Here is a 20,979-nt window from a genome sequence, read left to right on the forward strand (position 1 = left end):
AATCAAAAAGTTCCTTTGGAGAAGATTTGTCCATTAATCCTGATTTGCAAGTACAATCCACCCATTGGGTGTGCAGGTGCCTCCACTAGTTTCGTTCTTTTCTTTTTTCTATCTTTTGAGTTTCACTCCTATCATATTTCTGTTGTTATTTTCAGTTCCTTGGGTAGTTCCAATGATAGATTCTTTTTTGGATACAACCATACTGCATTCGATGTAGTACTTTGTCACACACTTGCATCTTTTCTCCTTCATTAGTTTTGCTATATTTTTATGATTAATAACTAGCTAGCAAGAAGTATGAATTTTGAATAAAATGGGGTTTTTCTAATCTGTTTGTGAGGAGTGTCAATTTCTGAAATAACAACTTATTTTGCTTTGCAGCTCCTGAAGGACTTCCCAAAGGATTTGGTGTCACTGAAAAGAACCCAGGTGCTTTGCTTTTACATTGGCCAACCTGATCTTTCTCTTCAACTTGTAGAGCAGGTATTGCTTCCCCTTTCTGTCAGGTATATGTCTAATACGCATTCTGAAGACCTTGACATGGTATATAAGTTTTAGAGACCTATTATATTTATTATTAATCTAATTGAATGGTATTTCAAAAAACATATGGTGTATCTCATAAAAGATGCATGATGATTCAATTTTCTCATACGGGGTTTTCTATGGAATTGAAAATTGCTTTGGTGAGCAGTTAAGAAAGATATTCTTTCATTTCCTTCTAGGTTTTTTTTATCTACTATGCATGCCAGAAAAGAATTAAACAATCAATAGAAGTTAGCCTGTAACAAGAGTCAGGACATTTCTCTTACACTCTACCTTTCAATCTGAAAATTATATGTTCAGAAGAGTCTGAGATTTTCTATTCATAGATTCTGACTTATCAAGGCAGGTTTTGCCAGCAAATCAAGGTGAAAACTATATATATGGAATGCTTTCATTTTCTTTACTGGAGGTTGGGTGAATGGGGGATGCAGAATTGGCTTCAAGGAAAGGCTTGACAATCAAAAGTGATGACCCATGGTCTCAGCATGCGGTGTGTGCCACAAAACAGCAGACACTTAGCATGCTGTATTTTAAAATTTTTATCCAAGATTGATGGCTTATTTTTTGCATTGCATTTGAAAAATAGTATTTTGTTTTGGTTGGGGGCACCTACTTTATTTGTGTTAATCATTTTACAACATGTCTTTGATCTCCATTAGTTTTTGGTACAGCTATGTCATGTGTTTCAGCATGAATGTCGCTTTAAGGAGGCAGTCCAATTTATGAAAACATGTTTGGATTCATGGAATGCTTGCTGTTCATTCAAGTGAAGTAGTCTTTTCCCTCTTCTATCACTGTTCAGTGATCCATACATTACAGATGGAAGGTAGTTTGCAAAGTGGGTTCGATCAAGCACTAACATATTTTAGGGTTCCAGGTATACTCACAATTGGTGGCATCTAGCGTTATGTTACTTGGAAGGCCATGCACATTTGAGTAAAGTGCTCCATATATATGACTCCCATATCTTGGCTTCTTTGCAAAGAGAGAATGTTGATCCTTCACACGTCATGATTACTATAACCTTTCTCCATTTTTGCTAAATTGGGAGAGTGACCTGGTCTAAGATATTCTTAAGATTACTTGCTCTTGGTTTTCATTTGCAATCGGCTGTCTTTTGGGTTCTCAGGTTTACTTGAATGCTCTAGGGTTGCTGTTGAATATTCATGTGCATGGACATTCTGGTATTATTGATGATAGAATGAGAGATATTTCATATCACCTTCTGGATCAAGTGAGTACTTACAATCATGATATACATATTGGAAATGCATGGTCCAAAAGGTTTATGCTGATGTCTGATAAGTTAATTGCTTCACCTTGTCCTATCTTATTCTGAATAAATGTGATTTAAAACACTAGATGAGATTATGACTATAACAGACATTTACCTATGCAGATTTGACTTCATGATTTATATATTAGACCAAACAATCAAATGGGATTGACATGTAAATATCAGAAAGAATTATATAGCCATACATAACAGTCACCAAAGAAAGGGGATTTTTAGAAACATGGGAAAAATAGATTACAAATGGATGAAAAGACTATTGTTTGAGTGAGAAGTTAAGAATGATTTAAGTGTTGCAACCCCAAAACCTCAGTCAATATTAAATTGACATCATGAAGTAAGAAGAGGTAGCAGAGCACATCTAGAAAAGCATAAATATTTACATAAGAAAGACACGTTATCCAAGATAAGAAAGGCTGACTCAAACCCAAAATGTAGCTTGCAATGAATTGTGATCAAGGCTGGCATCAAATCACAATGCTGAAATTGAGATGACCAGGGAAGAAGCTCCAGTCACTAGACAATGTAAAACATGGCTAACAACCATGAATGCAACTTCTAAAGTGAATATGATCAAAATACATTTCCACAACATACGTTTATGAACACCCAACTGCCAGAGTGATACTAGTGGATCATGAAAAACATGAAATCTGGAGAAGTAATTGCACTCAAAAGTTTGTGCCTATGCAATATATTAAAATACAAAACACATTTAATAATAAAGGAGACTAGAAGCAACTAATAGTTTGAGTTGGTAGCAGGTAGCTCTTTAAAGCCGAGACATGAACAGCATCCCTAAACTGATATGGTCTAGAGCCTCTCCTTCTTTCATGGTGTCCGCAATAGGATTACAGAACAGAACCAGATCTCCTGCTATGCAATCCTGTGTAATAAGCAATCCCCTGTCCAAACAAGATTCGTCATGTCTGACTGTTGTTCACATCATAACCACAAAACAAAATTTTTCCACTCAGGATGCCGTATCTGGTAATTCTCGATAAAATATTAATCTAGAGAGTGAAAAACAGTCACACATGATGTGTACTTCTCATTCACGGTATGCCCATAAAGGCAAATCGTCTGTGCGGTCAAGGAATATGGTGTTGAAGAGTAGACTCGCGGCTTTTGCAGGATTGTTATATCTAGAGAAAACCCTTTGGTATCTCATCATCTGGATTTCTTAAATTCTATGGAGAGAACCATCATCTGAGCAACAGATATTATTCTTCATTGAGTATTGATGTTATAGATAAATACCCAATTTTCTTAAGTAATATTGAAAATTCTAAGAATTTAAGCCATTGGAAACCTAATGCAACAACCTAAGAATGATTTGGAGAAGGGAATAGATGAGAATGGTAATTTAAGGCAACCCTTGCTGCATCATGGTACTGAGCACAGCAAAATAAGGAAACATAGGAACAAAGGCAAGAAAGATTCTGATGCGCAGGGGAGTGTTGCAACTGCTGTTTTCTGTACCGCAATTGTGGCCTTATATTCTTATTTGGATAAGAGAGAGAGAGAGAGCATTTTGTAGATTCAGATAATAATGGAATCCTAGGAAATAGTGGGTGGGTAGTTAAGCTATATGCTTTTAGGCACTTTTCATCTGGTTGTCTGTGCCAGGGACCCTTCAATAAAGATGCAGTTTGAGTCTGTATCATGGATATTTACTTTAAAACCCAACTCAATTAAATTCATGTACTAACATCACTCGAATTTATGCATCTCATGCACTGTAATGGATGGAATTTCATTTAAACGAATCACAAATTAGAATCGTGAATGGTTTTGTGGATTTTAATTGTGTAGTAGAATATCTATCTCTGATACCCATTTTACTGATCCTTCATTTTGCCTATCAAGCTAAGCTAATGTTCAAGTTAAGTTAAATCTTTTGATTGGAGAGGGTACGAAACTAATTACAAGATTCGATTTTCAATCATGCTTCCTTCAGCCAAGATTCATCTGATACCTTGATTTCTATGGGACCTACAAAACTAGAGCTGCAGTGCTCCATTTTCATTCTCGGCTGAGAAAGAAAGAATTGCTGGCGGAATTTCAGAATTTTAAATTTAAATGGTTGAAATTACATTATAATGCATTTAATATTTATAATATGGATGACCCTTAAATACACTCCCTTAAAGAATGCCAAGAAATCACCACCTAGTAATTTTGAAACCTGATGGGGTGTTATAATGGGAATTAAATGGATCCTATTGGATTTGATGTGCCCTCTCACCACCTCCTTCCTATTCATGCCACCACATCATAGTGAATTTATGGGACCTCGCTTCCCAAGGAGTGTAGAAGAAGCCCTTAGGCATGATTTGTTTTTTTTTTTTATCATCTACATGAATTGGGTTCACTCCAATATGCTCTTCATCCTTGGCCACTAGCTCAAGATTTAGTTAACACTTTGACACCTACTCCTATTGCTTCCCTTGCCCACCATGCACTCACATTCCTATCTAGTTTCTTGGGTGGGTTTCCTTTTGTCTACTTCATTGGTTCCCCCCCTCCCTTAGCAATTTTTTCTGATGGAAAAGGCTTAGCCCCGAGCTCGTCCTTGGTGCAACTTGCTTAGAAAGTTATCACGACCTATCTTTTTCATAACTGTCTCATGTAGCTTCCCTCCCATCCCTGTGTTAGACTTTGTGACATCTTGCTACCTCCAACAACCATGACTCATTAGTGAGCTCTTTGCCAACATGGAAATGGTGGTCATGGCACTTTAGGGGGCTCTCAAGCATGATTGTGAGTAGAATCTCTAGCCTCAAACTTCCATGCTTATAAGCCTCTAGACATTCAAGAGGAAATGGTTATGTGAATGACGTATTGTGTGTGAGGAAGTCTAGTGTTCAAATCTCTCTAATTTACATTTATGTGCTAAAAAGACATACATACACGACTAGAGTTTATAATGATAGCGATTGGAATTGATCCTATCTAGGTCACACGGGTATGAGGTCTAGTGTTCATTTCTCTCTAATTTTCTTTTATGTGCTAAAAAAACATACATACGCCACTAGAATTTATAATGATAATGATTTAAATCAATCCTATCTATGTCACATGAATATGAGATCCTATCTGTATCACATAAGTATGAGATTAACCCGTTACCAATTTCTCTAATTTCTCTAGATACCAAAATAAATTACAAATTTTGTTAAAAAATTATAATATATTTATTTTATTATATTTATAAAATAGAAAATTCTGATTCTACGTAACATATACACGAAGAGATCAAAATGCACACATGTAACTAACCATGTTAAATTTCATGTGAAGTACATATTATTAAGGTTCAACCCATAAGTTTTAGGTGTATAGGTCCGTCATGTAACATCAAATGATGAGTTGCATGGTCCCATGCTTCGAGGATCACCCATGCCTAAAAGTAATTCCTAATATTGCCACTGTACATAGTACCTCTTGCGTATGCATCCTTGTGTATCTCTAGTCATACATCATTTTCTACTACGGCCACTACTCACCTTTTGAAGGTTGCCCGACCAACATATGTGGCTATCTTCTTACTCCAAGCCTTTCGAGCTCTATGCCTAGAGTAATTTCCACTTTTCTAGGACTATTTCAATGGTTGATCATTTCATAAAATTCTAATAAGATTCCCACTCATAGTATAGAGAAATAATCCAAAATCAAAATTTGAAAATAGCCTAATTATATATCTTTTTAATGCCTAACTACATTTTTTTTTATGGCCAATTCTTTACCATAAGATTAATAAAGATTAATGGTTAAAATTAGAGAAAGTTTAGAGTTGTAATGAAGGGGAATTGAATATTGTTATACTCCAGCAAAAATATTTTAAAGATATAATATTTATTAATAAAAGGTATAAGAAAAGTAATGTTTTATTAAAAAATAGTTTTAAAATGAAAAATTATTATAAATAAATATTTGTTATATTTTATTATTTATGGGTCGTGTATAAAAGTGGGTTAAAGTTAGTTTTTTTTAAAGTAATTTTTTTTAATGTTTTAGATTTTGAGGGTTTGGTTTTGTAAGGTGGTCAAGGTTTGAAATTTGTGGTAGTTGAGAGGAGAAACCATAAAAAATTTCAACCTTGTTAAGGGTTGGTATGATCTAGATCAGGGGCAGTACTTAAGTGCTTTTGACGGTTTATATACCCATGGGTCACAATTTCTTAGACCACAAACTAATCCCTTAAGTAATAGACATGCTAAGAACCCCACACACACATATAATATTGTGTTTGTGTGTTAACATGTCCATTACTTAAGGGTTTAGAGTATGGTCTAAGAAATTGCAACCCATGGTTCTTTAAACTGTAAAAATCACTAAGGTATTGCACTTGATCTCGGCCATACCAATCCTTAAAATGGTTGGTTTTTTATGGTCTATGGTTTGTCCCAGAGGGGTTTTGAATCTTGAATCTCATAGTTTACATACTACTTCATAACATGACAACTGCTAATTGAATTTCCCCCACAAGCATGTTTTATTAAGATATAAGAGTTTTTTATTTTATTTCATATATATATATATATATATATATATATATATATAATATATATATATATATATATATATATTTTAATGGGTGAAAGAATAAGACAGACAACATAGTTTAAAATGAAATTTGGTGTAGCTATGTAATTTTTACTATATTTTCTTAGAGTTAAATAATCTCTTGAATGAGAATTAGAATCATGATTGAGAATTTGCTTATGTTTACATGGAGTTAAAAAAGTCTAGAACGTGAATTAAATTTCTTATACTACAATTTTTGTCTAACCATGATTCAAATTTCCAGGAAAAAAAAAATTGTTAACTAAAAAGTAAGACTCTTTATCTAAATTATTTTGATAAGAATCATCTAAGCCCTCAAATTAAAATATTCTAAACAATTTTGAGCCTACAAAGAGATCAAATTTCTAAGGTGCATGCTTTTCGTTTAGATCCATCTTAACTCTTGATTTAGTGAGCATAGAGGGGGATTTAATTTCTTGATGATAATGTTAGAGGTTGTTTTATTTGCAGAGTTTGGGAAATCTTACAAAGACCCAACATTTCACACGAGTGAGAGAGACAATTTACTTGATGTGGTTTATAAACATGTATATGCATCTCTTTGATGGGGAGGAGTAAGTGGAGGGATATGGAGATGAGTATGAGATTGTTTTGTGTGAGAAATCCATCACAACTTGCTAGATTTCCTACTCTACAATGTTTCTATGTGCTTGAGTTTGCGCTAAAAGGAAATCTAACACATGTTTGGTTTTCTTTTACATTGCAATGTTGTTAATCTAGCACACATTAGACTTATTTAGTCCTATTTTTTTTTTATATTCTTGTGTTTGTGCTAGAAGGAAATATAGCATGTGTTAGATTTCTTTCAAATTTAGATGTGCTTGTGTTTGTGTTGGAAGAAAATTTAACACAAACTAGATTTCTTATACTCTACAATGTTGTTGTTGGCAACGTGCTCGTATTTGTGGTAGAAATAAATCTAGCACTTGCTAGATTTCTCAATTTACAATGTTTCTATGTGCTCAAGTTTGCGCTAAAAAGAAATCTAACACATGTTAGATTTTATTTTACATTGCAATGTTGTTAATTTAGCACACATTAGAGTTATTTAGTCCTACAATGTTGTTATGTTCTTGTGTTTGTGCTCGAAGGTAATATAACATGTGTTAGATTTCTTTCAAATTAAAATGTGCTTATTTGTGTTGGAAGAAAACTTAATACAGTTTATAATTCTTATACTCTACAATGTTGTTGTTGGGAACGTGCTTGTATTGGTGGTAGACATAAATCTAACACTTGCTAGATTTCTCACTCTACAATGTTTCTATGTGCTTGATTTTGCGCTAAAATGAAATCTAACACATGTTAGATTTTCTTTTACATTGCAATATTGTTAATCTAGCACACATTAGACTTATTTAGTCCTACAATGTTGTTATGTATTTGTGTTTGGGCTAGAAGCAAATATAGCATGTGTTAGATTTATTTCAAATTTAAATGTGCTTGTGTTTGTGTTGGAAGAAAATTTAACACAAGCTAGATTTCTTATACTCTACAATGTTGTTGTTGGCAACGTGCTTGTATTTGTGGTAGACATAAATCTAGCACTTGCTAGATTTCTCAATCTACAATTTTTTTATGTGCTTGAGTTTGCGCCAAAAGGAAATGTAACACATGTTAGATTTTCTTTTACATTGCAATGTTGTTAATCTAGCACAAATTAGACATATTAAGTCATAAAATGTTGTTATGTTCTTGTGTTTGTGCTAGAAGGAAATATGACATGTGTTAGATTTCTTTCAAATTTAAATGTGCTTGTGTTTGTGTTGGAAGAAAATTTAACACAAGCCAGATTTCTTATACTCTAAAATGTTGTTGTTGGAAACGTGCTTGTATTTGTGGTAGACATAAATCTAGCACTTGCTAGATTTCTCAATCTACAATGTTTCTATGTGCTTGAGTTTGCACTAAAAGGAAATCTAACACATGTTAGATTTTCTTTTACATTGCAATGTTGTTAATCTAGCACACATTAGACTTATTTAGTCCTACAATGTTGTTATGTTCTTGTGTTTGTGCTAGAAGGAAATATAGCATGTGTTAGATTTCTTTTCAATTTAAATGTGCTTGTGTTTGTCTTGGAATAAAATTTTACACAAGCTAGATTTCTTATACTCTACAATGTTGGTGTTGGCAACGTGTTTGTATTTGTGGTAGACATAAATCTAGCACTTGCTAGATTTCTCAATCTACAATGTTTCTATGTACTTGAGTTTGCGCTAAAAGGAAATCTAACACATGTTAGATTTTCTTTACCATTGCAATGTTGTTAATCTAGCACACATTAGACTTATTTAGTCCTAAAATGTTGTTATGTTCTTGTGTTTGTGATAGAAGCAAATATAGCACGTGTTAGATTTCTTTCAAATTTAAATGTGCTTGTGTTTGTGTTGGAAGAAAATTTAACACAAGCTAGATTTCTTATACTCTACAATGTTGTTGTTGGCAACGCGCTTGTATTTGTGGTAGACATAAATCTAGCACTTGCTAGATTTCTCACTCTACAATGTTTCTATGTGCTTGAGTTTGCATTAAAAGGAAATCTAACACATGTTAGATTTTCTTTTACATTGCAATATTGTTAATCTAGCACACATTAGACTTATTTAGTCCTACAATGTTGTTATGTATTTGTGTTTGGGCTAGAAGGAAATATAGCATGTGTTAGATTTATTTCAAATTTAAATGTGCTTGTGTTTGTGTTGGAAGAAAATTTAACACAAGCTAGATTTCTTATACTCTACAATGTTGTTGTTGGCAACGTGCTTGTATTTGTGGTAGACATAAATCTAGCACTTGCTAGATTTCTCAATCTACAATTTTTTTATGTGCTTGAGTTTGCGCCAAAAGGAAATGTAACACATGTTAGATTTTCTTTTACATTGCAATGTTGTTAATCTAGCACAAATTAGACATATTAAGTCATAAAATGTTGTTATGTTCTTGTGTTTGTGCTAGAAGGAAATATGACATGTGTTAGATTTCTTTCAAATTTAAATGTGCTTGTGTTTGTGTTGGAAGAAAATTTAACACAAGCCAGATTTCTTATACTCTAAAATGTTGTTGTTGGAAACGTGCTTGTATTTGAGGTAGACATAAATTTAGCACTTGCTAGATTTCTCAATCTACAATGTTTCTATGTCCTTGAGTTTGCACTAAAAGGAAATCTAACACATGTTAGATTTTCTTTTACATTGCAATGTTGTTAATCTAGCACACATTAGACTTATTTAGTCCTACAATGTTGTTATGTTCTTGTGTTTGTGCTAGAAGGAAATATAGCATGTGTTAGATTTCTTTTCAATTTAAATGTGCTTGTGTTTGTCTTGGAATAAAATTTTACACAAGCTAGATTTCTTATACTCTACAATGTTGGTGTTGGCAACGTGTTTGTATTTGTGGTAGACATAAATCTAGCACTTGCTAGATTTCTCAATCTACAATGTTTCTATGTACTTGAGTTTGCGCTAAAAGGAAATCTAACACATGTTAGATTTTCTTTACCATTGCAATGTTGTTAATCTAGCACACATTAGACTTATTTAGTCCTAAAATGTTGTTATGTTCTTGTGTTTGTGCAAGAAGGAAATATAGCTTGTATTAGATTTATTTCAAATTTAAATGTGCTTGTGTTTGTGTTAGAAGAAAATTTAACACAAGCTAGATTTCTTATACTCTACAATGTTGTTGTTGGCAACATGCTTGTATTTGTGGTAGGCATAAATCTAGCACTTGCTAGATTTCTCACTCTTCAATGTTTCTATGTGCTCATGTTTGTGCTAAAAGGAAATCTAACACATGTTAGATTTTATTTTACATTGCAATGTTGTTTTTTTTTAACAAGAGCGGTTATGGGATTTTCATTAACTGATTGGCTGAAAGCCACAAATTCAGTTACAAAAGGAGGAGCATATTTCTGCACGGCTTTCCCACAAGAGGAATAGTACTCCTACTCTTAACAGATTTCTCTTTTTACATTTAGTAAATTGCACTTCTACTGCTAATTTCCCAAGCTGAAAGATACAAACAAACTGGAGCAAAAGAATGCAATAAAACATGGCTCTTTAATGGATTGGTTCCCAATGGATCTCCTTGTTTCTGAGAATATTACCGGCCTCTAACTGAACTGCCTTGTTTGCCTCAATGTCCGCTTCTTTATTATTTGATCTCAAAACATGAAACTAATTCAAATTTAGCGACTTTGTAATGCCTTTGATCCTCGTAATTATACTTACTAGTTGTAGGTCCTCTGGATTAGAATTGCTTACCACTGCTTTAATGATAACCTGGGAATCTCCAAAAATATTTGCCTCCTCAAGGCCCAGTTCTTTGAGGATTTTGATTCCTTGAAAAAGGGCCATTGCTTCAGCTTGTATGCTTGAGGAATGGCCTAATCCCCAAGCAAATCTATGCGAAGTAGTGTCTCCTGGGGTAATGATGAGCCCACCTGCTCCAGCAATTCCTGGGTTCCCTTTAGTTGCCCCATCAAAGAAAAGAGAGGGAAGCGGTTGATTGGATAACCAGGCCTTAAATTCTTCTTTGATTTTCCCAATTTGCCATTTTTTGAGGGTAGGAGGAGAGCTGTGCGAATTTTGGAACTTGAAGTTGAGGGCGGTTCCCAAATCTCTGTCCTGCTGGCTTAAATTTGAGTCATCTCCTTTGTCTACCAGCCACTCGACTAGTTGGCTTTTCACTGAGTTGACAACTAGTCTGTAATCCTGTTCCTTATTCCGGAATATCCTTCTATTCCTTTCCAGCCAAATTTTCCAGCTGATGAATTTAGGCAAAGCGCTCCACGCTGCCCTGATTATTTTATTTTTTGGAGTTGGACTTTGATATCTGGCTATCCAGCCCGCGAACAGCTCCGAAACTGAGGAGGGGAAGATGAATTTGTAATTCCAGTCAACAAGAAGCTCCTGCCATGTGAAGACTGCAAACTTGCACTCGATCATGAGATGGAAGGCGGATTCTGAGTTTTCCTTGCAAAGCATGCATCTAGAGGGTCCATGAATACCCCTTTTTTGAAGCCTGTCTTCTGTGAGGATTTTTTGATGGCAGAGGAGCCAACAGAAATAATACATTGCAATGTTGTTAATATAGCACACATTAGACTTATTTAGTCCTACAATGTTGTTATGTTCTTGTGTTTGTGCTCGATGGAAATATAACATGTGTTAGATTTCTTTCAAATTCAAATATGCCTGTCTTTGTGTTGGAAGAGAATTTAACACAACCTAGAATTCTTATACTCTACAATGTTGTTGTTGGCAATGTGGTTATATTTGTGGTAGACATAAACCTAGCACTTGATAGATTTCTCACTTTACAATGTTTCTATGTGATTGATTTTGTGCTAAAAGGAAATCTAACACATGTTAGATTTTCTTTTACATTGCGATGTTGTTAATCTAGCACACATTAGACTTATTTAGTCCTACAATGTTGTTAAGTTCTTGTGTTTGTGCGAGAAGGAAATGTAACATGTGTTAGATTTCTTTCAAATTTAAATGTGCTTGTGTTTGTGTTGGAAGAAAATTTAACACAAGCTAGATTTCTTATACTCTACAATGTTGTTGTTGGCAATGTGCTTGTATTTGTGGTAGACATAAATCTAGCACTTACTAGATTTCTCACTCTATAATGTTTCTATGTGCTTGAGTTTGCGCTAAAAGGAAATCTAACACATGTTAGATTTTATTTTACATTGCAATGTTGTTAATCTAGCACACATTAGACTTATTTAGTCCTACAATGTTGTTATGTTCTTGTGTTTATGCTCGAAGGAAATATAACATGTGTTAGATTTCTTTCAAATTAAAATGTGCTTGTGTTTGTGTTGGAAGAAAATTTAACACAATCTAGAATTCTTATACTCTACAATGTTGTTGTCGGAAACATACTTGTATTTATGGTAGACATAAATCTAGCACTTGCTAGATTTCTCATTCTACAATGTTTCTAGGAGCTTGAGTTTGCACTAAGAGGAAATCTAAGACATGTTCTACATCTGATTAGCTATTATTGTGAGTTCTACACTTGTTCTTGTTCTTGTTCTTTTTGTTACACATATAATGATGCGAGTAGTTATATTATTTATAAATTCATATTTTCTTCAATAATTTGAAACTGTGATAATACTTTTTTACTTTATTTTCAGAAACCATGGACTATGAAGCTAGTGAGAATTCAAAGGAAACATCCAAGGAAAAAGGAAGTTCAAGAAACATGACACCAAATTCTTTAAATGGTATGAAAATTTTAAATTAGTTTATAATTTGTTACAATCGTTAGACATTATGTTAATAACTGGTTGTTGATTAATAAAAACCATGGAAATAGCCTTAGGAGTGGCGTTTTAATGAGGACAACCCATACCAACATGGGTAATTTTTTTTTTTTTTTGGCTGAGCAATTTTAGCTAGGTGATAACTATTGGTGTCATATAGTAAACTTGCATAACATATGTACTTATTTATTATTGTGCGTGTAAATGGAAATCGTGTATTATAAGGTTGTTTAATAATATTTGGTATTTCATGTCTTCCATATTTTTTTTCTAGAAACTATGGAAACTAGTGTGCGTGAAATTCGAAGTAAAGTAGTGAAGAGAAAAAGAAAAACAAGTGATATACAAACGATTCCTCCTTCAACTGGTATGGTGGTTTTATATTTTTTGTACTTTTTTAGAAATGGTTGGATTAGGTGGTTTCTTTTCCTAGCAATTTTACCCAGGTGTTAACTTTTGGTGTCATATAGTAAACTTGCATTAAAATATTTACTCATTTATTATTGTGCATGTAAATGGAAATCGTATGTTATAAGGTTGTTTAATAATATTTGGTATTTTATGTATTCCATAATTTTTTTTCTAGAAACTGTGGAATCTGGTGTGCTTGAAATTCGAAGTAAAGTAGTGAAGAAGAAACAAAAATAAATGATATACAAACGATGCCTCCTTCAACTGGTATGGTGGTTTTATATTTTATGTACACTTTCTTAGAAATGGTTAGATTAGGTGATTTTTCAATATTTAAAAGAACATTATGTGACAATATTTGAAATTATATTTTCATTTTGATTCATGCAAATATTTTTTTGTTGTTATTTGCAGAATTGGTTGGCCCTAAAGCAAATGAAATGTTACAACTATCACTTAAGAAAAAGAAAAGTTATTCAACTCAAATGGCAGTATCAATAACACCTTCTACTTCTACTTTTGAAATGATTAAAAAATACAATACATTTAATAAATATGAGTTTGTGCAAGATTGGTATATCCAAACAGAATCTCCCCTCAATATGTTTCCTGATATGTATCTATTTGGATCAAAAGATGGAAAAGAACCAGAGATATTAGGAATAATAATTAATTGCTATGCTTGCAATGAAAATGACATTGACTTTCAAGTGGAAATGATTAAAGAAAATGAGGTAAAATTAATTTCATGTCAAGTGGAGTATACAAATTTTAGACCAGATTTGATTGAAGCTTCAAGTACACATTCAAAAAATACGATAAAGAATTCAATGTTCAAGTTGGATAACTATGAGAGCTTATCTAAATCTAGACTAAATAGTTGCGCAGATCTTTTAAAACGCATCGCCACCGTTCTGAGATATCGCTATGTAAGAAGTAAAAAAACATCATCTGTACTTCTTCATTTACAACAAAAAGGTAAATTTCTTGATAAAATACCAGATGATAAACTTGATTCTCAATTACTTGCTTTGAGAAGAGTATATTTATCTTATTTGGAGGAGAACATAATAGAAAGTGATTTCAAGCCTACTACATAATTTCAAAAAACTAGGAAAGTTGAATATGAGACAACAAACCTTGCAAATCAATGTGATGAGATTCATGAAGCCTTCAAGCATTGCTATCTATTTTCAAACTCCTTTAGTAGAAAAGTGGTTGTTGAAATATGTATAGAAGCCCCCAAAGTGTTCAAATTAAGATCACGAGATGATTTAAATGTTCAAGTATTAGTGAAATCATTCCTAGAAAAATTTCAAACCTCATTACCTGATGCTCTTTGATTCCATTTGACATCAATGAGTCTGATCCATTGGTAAACTCTATCAAAATTATAAATGAGACAGATCTAAATTCCAAGAATATCAATTTTTGGATAGTTGATGGTCAACACACCATTCAAGCAGCGAAAGAAATTTTAACAAATCCTAAATATAATGTATCTACAGAAGCGAAAAAAAAAATATATATAAAACGTAATGCTCGATTCTTGCATCCATCAGTTGAACCCACTGAGGTGATCCGCATTTGTTGTCAATTAAATTCTGCAAATAAGGTGTTCTTCAAAACTCCATTTATTGATTGTGTGCGCTCGGCAAGGCATTTCTTAATTGCCAATGACAAATTAAAGAAAAGGAGGATTGGATGTTCTAAGATGGCTGAAGACAAGGTATGTAATTTTAATAATTTTTACATTTAACATTTTATTATTGTATCTATTTTTATTGTAGACAAATGACTAAAGTCGATAATATAAGTCATATTTTCTCATATTTATAATGAATTCTCATTAGTTTATAAGACCTTATTTAGTTTCATTTTTACATTGAATTCTTATTAGTTTATATTTCTTCTTTTATCAGGTTGATGATGAAATGTTGTGCTCATTCTTCGACTGTCCAATTACAATTTTTTTTGATAAAAAAATTCTCTTATATCTTGAGGAACCTATTTGGGATAAATGGGACTCTGTTTTTAACTGTTACCAACTAGGCACATTAAAGTGTTCTCCAAGCCAACCTGATTTTGAGAACTACAAGAGAAATAGTCTACACAGTTTGACAACAGCTACTCTTCGGCCCCTTCAGGGATTAACCATGGAAGAAATTGCTTCAGTAGCAGATAAGCTATTGGATGGAACCATTTGGTTTTCTATTCCACATAATCATCCATCAAATGCCACAAAATTAAAAGATTATTGTTCTAAATTGAAAACCAACAGAACAATATTGGATGCAATGGTTACATATTGTCAAAGTCATGATCAGAACTTGAATGAGATGACTCTTACCACATTCAACATTCTTGAGCATTATGAAATTAATGATATCATATTTACCAATTTTTGCAACATGGTGGAGGGGTCTACTTATGTCAAAGGAACACGTAATACAAAGATAGAGTCCCTTTCTCAGCAAGCATGTGGAGTCCTTGACAGAATAATAAATGGATCGACAAGTGTTCAACAGGTTGACAACAATTTTGAATTTGGTCGTCATTTTGGGGGCCCTGATCTTTTTTCAACACTTTTGCACTCTTTTCCATGTCAGTTGCAACCAGTTTTACATACTGACCTTGTTGTTTTGGATACACTAGCTTTGAAAAAAGAACAATTCCACAAGGGATATTATATTGAATTTTTTCGATTTTTTATCGAAAAAAATGAGTTGAATGACTTTACTATAGTTCTCTTAGTAGAACTTTGGTTTTGTAATGATGTACGCCAGTCTTTGGAAATTTCCATAAAGAACTCCAAGTTCAACTATAAAATGACTAGTGGCATTTATGAATATAAGTCCCAAAACAATTATAGTTATGATATAGTTCTTACTATACATTTCTATACTTCAGAATTAAAAATTTTGGAGGCTATCAAATACTCTCACACATTTGAAGACACATTCGATGAAAATGAGAGAGATTATGATTTTTGGATGGATTTATTGGAAAAACACCAACAATGTAGTGATGCAAAAGTGGTCATTTCTCTTTATGCAGAGACAAATTTAATCAAGGCCTGTTGTACATATGGAAGAAGAATTTCATGTGTTGTGCAAACAGAGACACAAAGGACAATCATGTTAAATACTTACAAATATTTTCAACTATCAAATCTAGGATCCATTAACTTCTTGGAAAATTCACATACTACAATTCATTTATTTTTTTTCTTATAATACTTTGGATAATATTTTGTTCATATTTCTTGTCAAAGTGTTTACTAAAATAATTAATGATGGAGATTCTAAAACAGAGAATGATGAAAGTGGGAAGCAAAAAAATAATCATCATAGTGCTCATGATGTTGAAAAAAGTATAGAGATGGAAATATGAGGAGAAGGAGGAGAGGAAGAAGTTATCATACTAGGTACATAATTTTTTTGGTTTTTGCTCTTGATAATTTTTCAATTTATTTAATTTCCATATTCATAACATTTTTGGATGACTATTACAGGGAATTATGAGATGAATAGAATTAATCAAGACAATGACCATGGAACGATGGAGATAGAAATGCGTATTAATCAACATAACTCTATCATTTTTATTTATTTTATTATTATTCTAAATTATTATTTTTATTATGGTGATTCATATCATTTCATATGTTGATTATAGTTGGAAATAAAGAGAATGAATATAATGACTAGGGGACTGTCCCACAAAACTACAATCAAGACCAAAATATTATTATGGACGATTATAGATGATTCTTTTTTTGTATAGTTGATTAATGAATTTTGTTCATCCTCACAATTTATAACATTTTTTTATGTTTATTATAGCGACAAGCAAGGAGAACCAAGACATTGATCAAATGAAAGTTAAACAAAACTTTAATCAAGAACAAAATCTAACATCAGGTACTTATAGTTTGTCCACTTGTTTTCCTTATTATTTAATGATTCTATTCATTTTCACAATTCAAAATATTTTATATGGTTAATTTGGAGACAGCTAAAGGTAACAAAGATGATGATGAGGTGCAATGTTACAAATATGAAGATAATGTCATATCAGATACTTATAACTTGTCTTATTGTTTATCTTATTATTCTTCAAACTCTAATTCTTGTAACTACCATAACGTTGTATATTTTTATTATAGGAACAAATAAAAAAGATAAAATTAACAATCAAAATAATGTTAAAGGTGTGCGTGTGCGTGTTTTTCTTTTTAAAGGTTGCATTACTAATGTTTTTCTTGGTATTGGTATTTGATTGAAGGTTTAATAGGAAGTACAATTGGTATTTGATTGAAGGTTTAATATGTTTACTCCAGGTTCGATCAAGATGATAAAAGAAATTATTGTTTCATCTATAAATAGCGCGAAAATCTCTCAAGGTAAGTGTATCGTTTCAACAATTTTTTTAGTAATTTTTGTAACATGAATAAAATGGTTTGACTAGATTATTTTCCATTGTGTTGCAGCCAAAATAACTAAAAAGAAACTAGTTATTTTTGAATTAAAGGACATTTTTTATCATAGCATCGATGACGAAGCAACAAACAAAGGGCATATTGAGAAAATGGGAGCTGATGCTGATTACACAATAGAGAAAAAATTATTTTGGGTTCATCCACATGCAAAATCATTTTTTGAAATGTGTTTCAAAAATGAATCTCTTGACATTGCAATTTGGACGACAACTTTGAAACAAAGCACAACAAGATTTCTAAAAAAGTTGGTTTCAGAAACATTACAAGATAAACTTTTGTTTAAGTGGACTGCTTCAAACTGTAAACCACAAAAGGGACATAAGGTCATTGACAATCCAACGAAAGTTATACACACTAAATCATTGAAAAAAGTGTGGGAAATGCATACCCAATATGATGCAACCAATACTATTATAGTTGATTGTTTAATTGAGAGAGTGAAAGAGAATCCAAAAGAAAATGTGATTCTTGCCCCTCCATTCATTGGAGCAAATCAAGGGGATAATTGGTTGATCAATGAGCTATGGAGAATATTGCATAAACTCAACAAGGCTATGAATGTGCGAGCTATTTTGAAGGATGTTCAATTACATTTAGAAGTACCTTAAGGTTATTGATGTCTATTTCATGCTATTATATGTATGACATCATGAATTATTATTTTTATTTCACAACACTAATAAAAGAATTGTTGATTTGGTTTGTCATTACCAAAAATAAAATATTTTTATTTTCTTTATTTTTGGTGAGATGAATGGTCATTCAATGTTTTCATATCAAAATTTCCCATGCTATATTTTTTTTTACAATGGATTACATTGTATGTAAAATTAATAGATAACTGGTCTATTTGTTTTAATTAGATCATTACAATTATTTGCTTTAAATGTGGTTTAAGTTATTGTTATACCTCTTATAAATTAGTAATGTGAAGGATGACCCATTGCATTCTTATAACCTTTTTTATTCCATATAAGTTGAAAAACTATATTAAGTTGTATGTAGCACCAACAATAAACATACAATTTGTACTAAAAGAAGCACCAAAAGAAACTAAGGTAGAAACTCTATAAATTAACATATAATTAATTAGGTTTGAAATTTAAAAATTGTATTATATTGTATGTGAAAAATAATATATAATTAGTTTGTTTACTTGCACTAGACCATTCTAATTATATTTTTCAATTGCAATTAAATAAATCATTATAAGTCTTAAAATCATTGATTTAAATGGTGGGTCAATGCATTCTTATAAGACTTTTATTCCATACAAATTAAATAAAGGTATTAGGTTGTATGTATAAAGTAAACATATTATTTGTTTGTTCATTTTAATGGGGCAATTGTATTTGTATTTTGTGATACTATGAACTCATTGTAAAATTACCTTAGCATACAAATGGAAATAATTCATAATAAATATTAACATCATTTTTAAAATGATAGGTTTTTATGTCCTTAAGCAATGAAGTGTTGAAGTGAAGATATGTTAATATCATACATGTGGTTACAGTGCAGATGCAGATGGGCATTACTACAAGTCAGAAGATGTTGTTGATATTTGAAATGGAAGGAGTATTCTTCCAATCATACACCAAAGATGAACAAAATTTTCATATTCAAAGAGAACCAGATTGGCAGTTTGGTGATAGGTCTTTTTTTTTAAGCCCTTTTCAGTTAGAAGTATTAAAATATTGCTTAAGAAATTATGATGTCACAATATGGACATTAAATGTCACTGACAAGTACATCCGAAAAGTACTTGAAAAATCAAATATTGATATAGAGGAATTTAAATTTGCATGGGACAGGTCTCATTGTCATTTGCAAAAAATATTGAAAGCAGGGAGAACAAGACAATTTTATGAGAAAAAGTTGATTGATGTGTGGTCCCAATATGGAGATATTTATGAAGAATCAAATGTATTGCTAATAGATACAAAAAAGCATACTTCTCAATTCATCGGATATCGATCAAACCACATCTTGATAAAATCATATACAGGAAAAGAGCAAGATATGTGGCTTCTGCAAGTTTTATTCCCCTTTCTTAAGACACTTCATCGTATCAAACAAAAACATGAGTACATTCTAATGTTCAATAGAACATGTACTTCATTGTAGTTGATGGAGATAATTTCCTTTATAAATTTTTTGAAAAGTACATTCCAATTTTTCAATACATTTTGGACATAGTTTTTGTTGAATCAATTTGTATGATTTTATATTTTTTGAAATATATGGGATGCCAATTATATTAATATGTATATTTCTTATTATTTATAATTGTTTTTGCAATGACTTTGTTGTATCGATTTTTTTTTCTAAGATGTGTGTGCACGCGTGCGTGTGTTCTGAAATGAATTGTTTGCCATTCAAATGATCTTACATGAACCATCGAGGCATGTTATTGTTAATGACTTATGTTTACTTATATGTATCAATAATCATATATAAATGTGAAATATAAGTTTTGAAATAGAACTCCTTGCAAACAAAGGTGCTATTCTTACTAAAGAAATTATAATTATTTACTTGATAAATGTTATGTGCATTATTCACTATTCACAATGCATTATTCACTATTAAGGCTAATGATAAATGTGTCATAGGTAAATGATTTGATCTTTTTGAAGCATAAGATATGTGATTTCTCAATCGATAGTTTTCATAAATTTATATGCTTAAATCAACTAATGGTTGTAACTGCAATCATATCATATTGAAAATCAACAAGGCACAAAGTCAGTTATTCATTGTTTACATATAAAATGCACTAATATAAGTGCATAAATGTGACATGTAATTTTTGAGATAAAAAATATATTTTAAATAATTTTGCATTTCTTAAAAAAACATATACATGATGATAATGATTGATAAGTGGATTATCAAGGTTTGATTAGACACTATCACGGATGAATTATGTCATTGAACTTTTTGAACTGTAAGGCATCTAATTTCATTATTTAAAGTCATTTTTTTGTAAATTTGTATTTTAAATAAATTGAAATCATATCACTTGAGTTAGAATTATATTATTGACTTGTACTTAGTTATGTCCATCAATATGAGTATACTATGATGCATTTTTTCGAAAAATACGTCTTTTAATTTCTTGATAATAAGTATTAAGTGGACTATTTAGGCTTAATGGGTGATGGCTCATAAGTGAATACTACTCGTTAAATTGTAGGGCATTCAATTTTTAACCCATATTTTTTTTTTCATATATTCTTAAATCAACTATTTGTATATGCAATCATCTCATCTCATTTAATTTAATAAGGAATCCATTTATTGACTTTTATTTGTCTATCATGGAATTTATTAAGATTGTATTAATCT

The 20,979-nt window shown here is 31.7% G+C and overlaps 1 long non-coding RNA gene across 1 annotated transcript; it reads left to right on the plus strand.

Moving 5' to 3' along the window:
• Window positions 1-894: 894 nt before the first annotated feature.
• On the plus strand, window positions 895-1,285 carry LOC149205598 (uncharacterized). Its single transcript, XR_016251890.1, has 2 exons — window positions 895-1,036; window positions 1,218-1,285. It is a non-coding gene; the product is annotated as an uncharacterized LOC149205598 (long non-coding RNA).
• Window positions 1,286-20,979: the final 19,694 nt, after the last annotated feature.

Source organism: Pinus tabuliformis, chromosome 1_2 (assembly GCF_031772625.1).
Source record: "Pinus tabuliformis cultivar Carrire ecotype Pingquan chromosome 1_2, CPIR1, whole genome shotgun sequence".
Lineage (NCBI taxonomy): Eukaryota > Viridiplantae > Streptophyta > Pinopsida > Pinales > Pinaceae > Pinus > Pinus tabuliformis.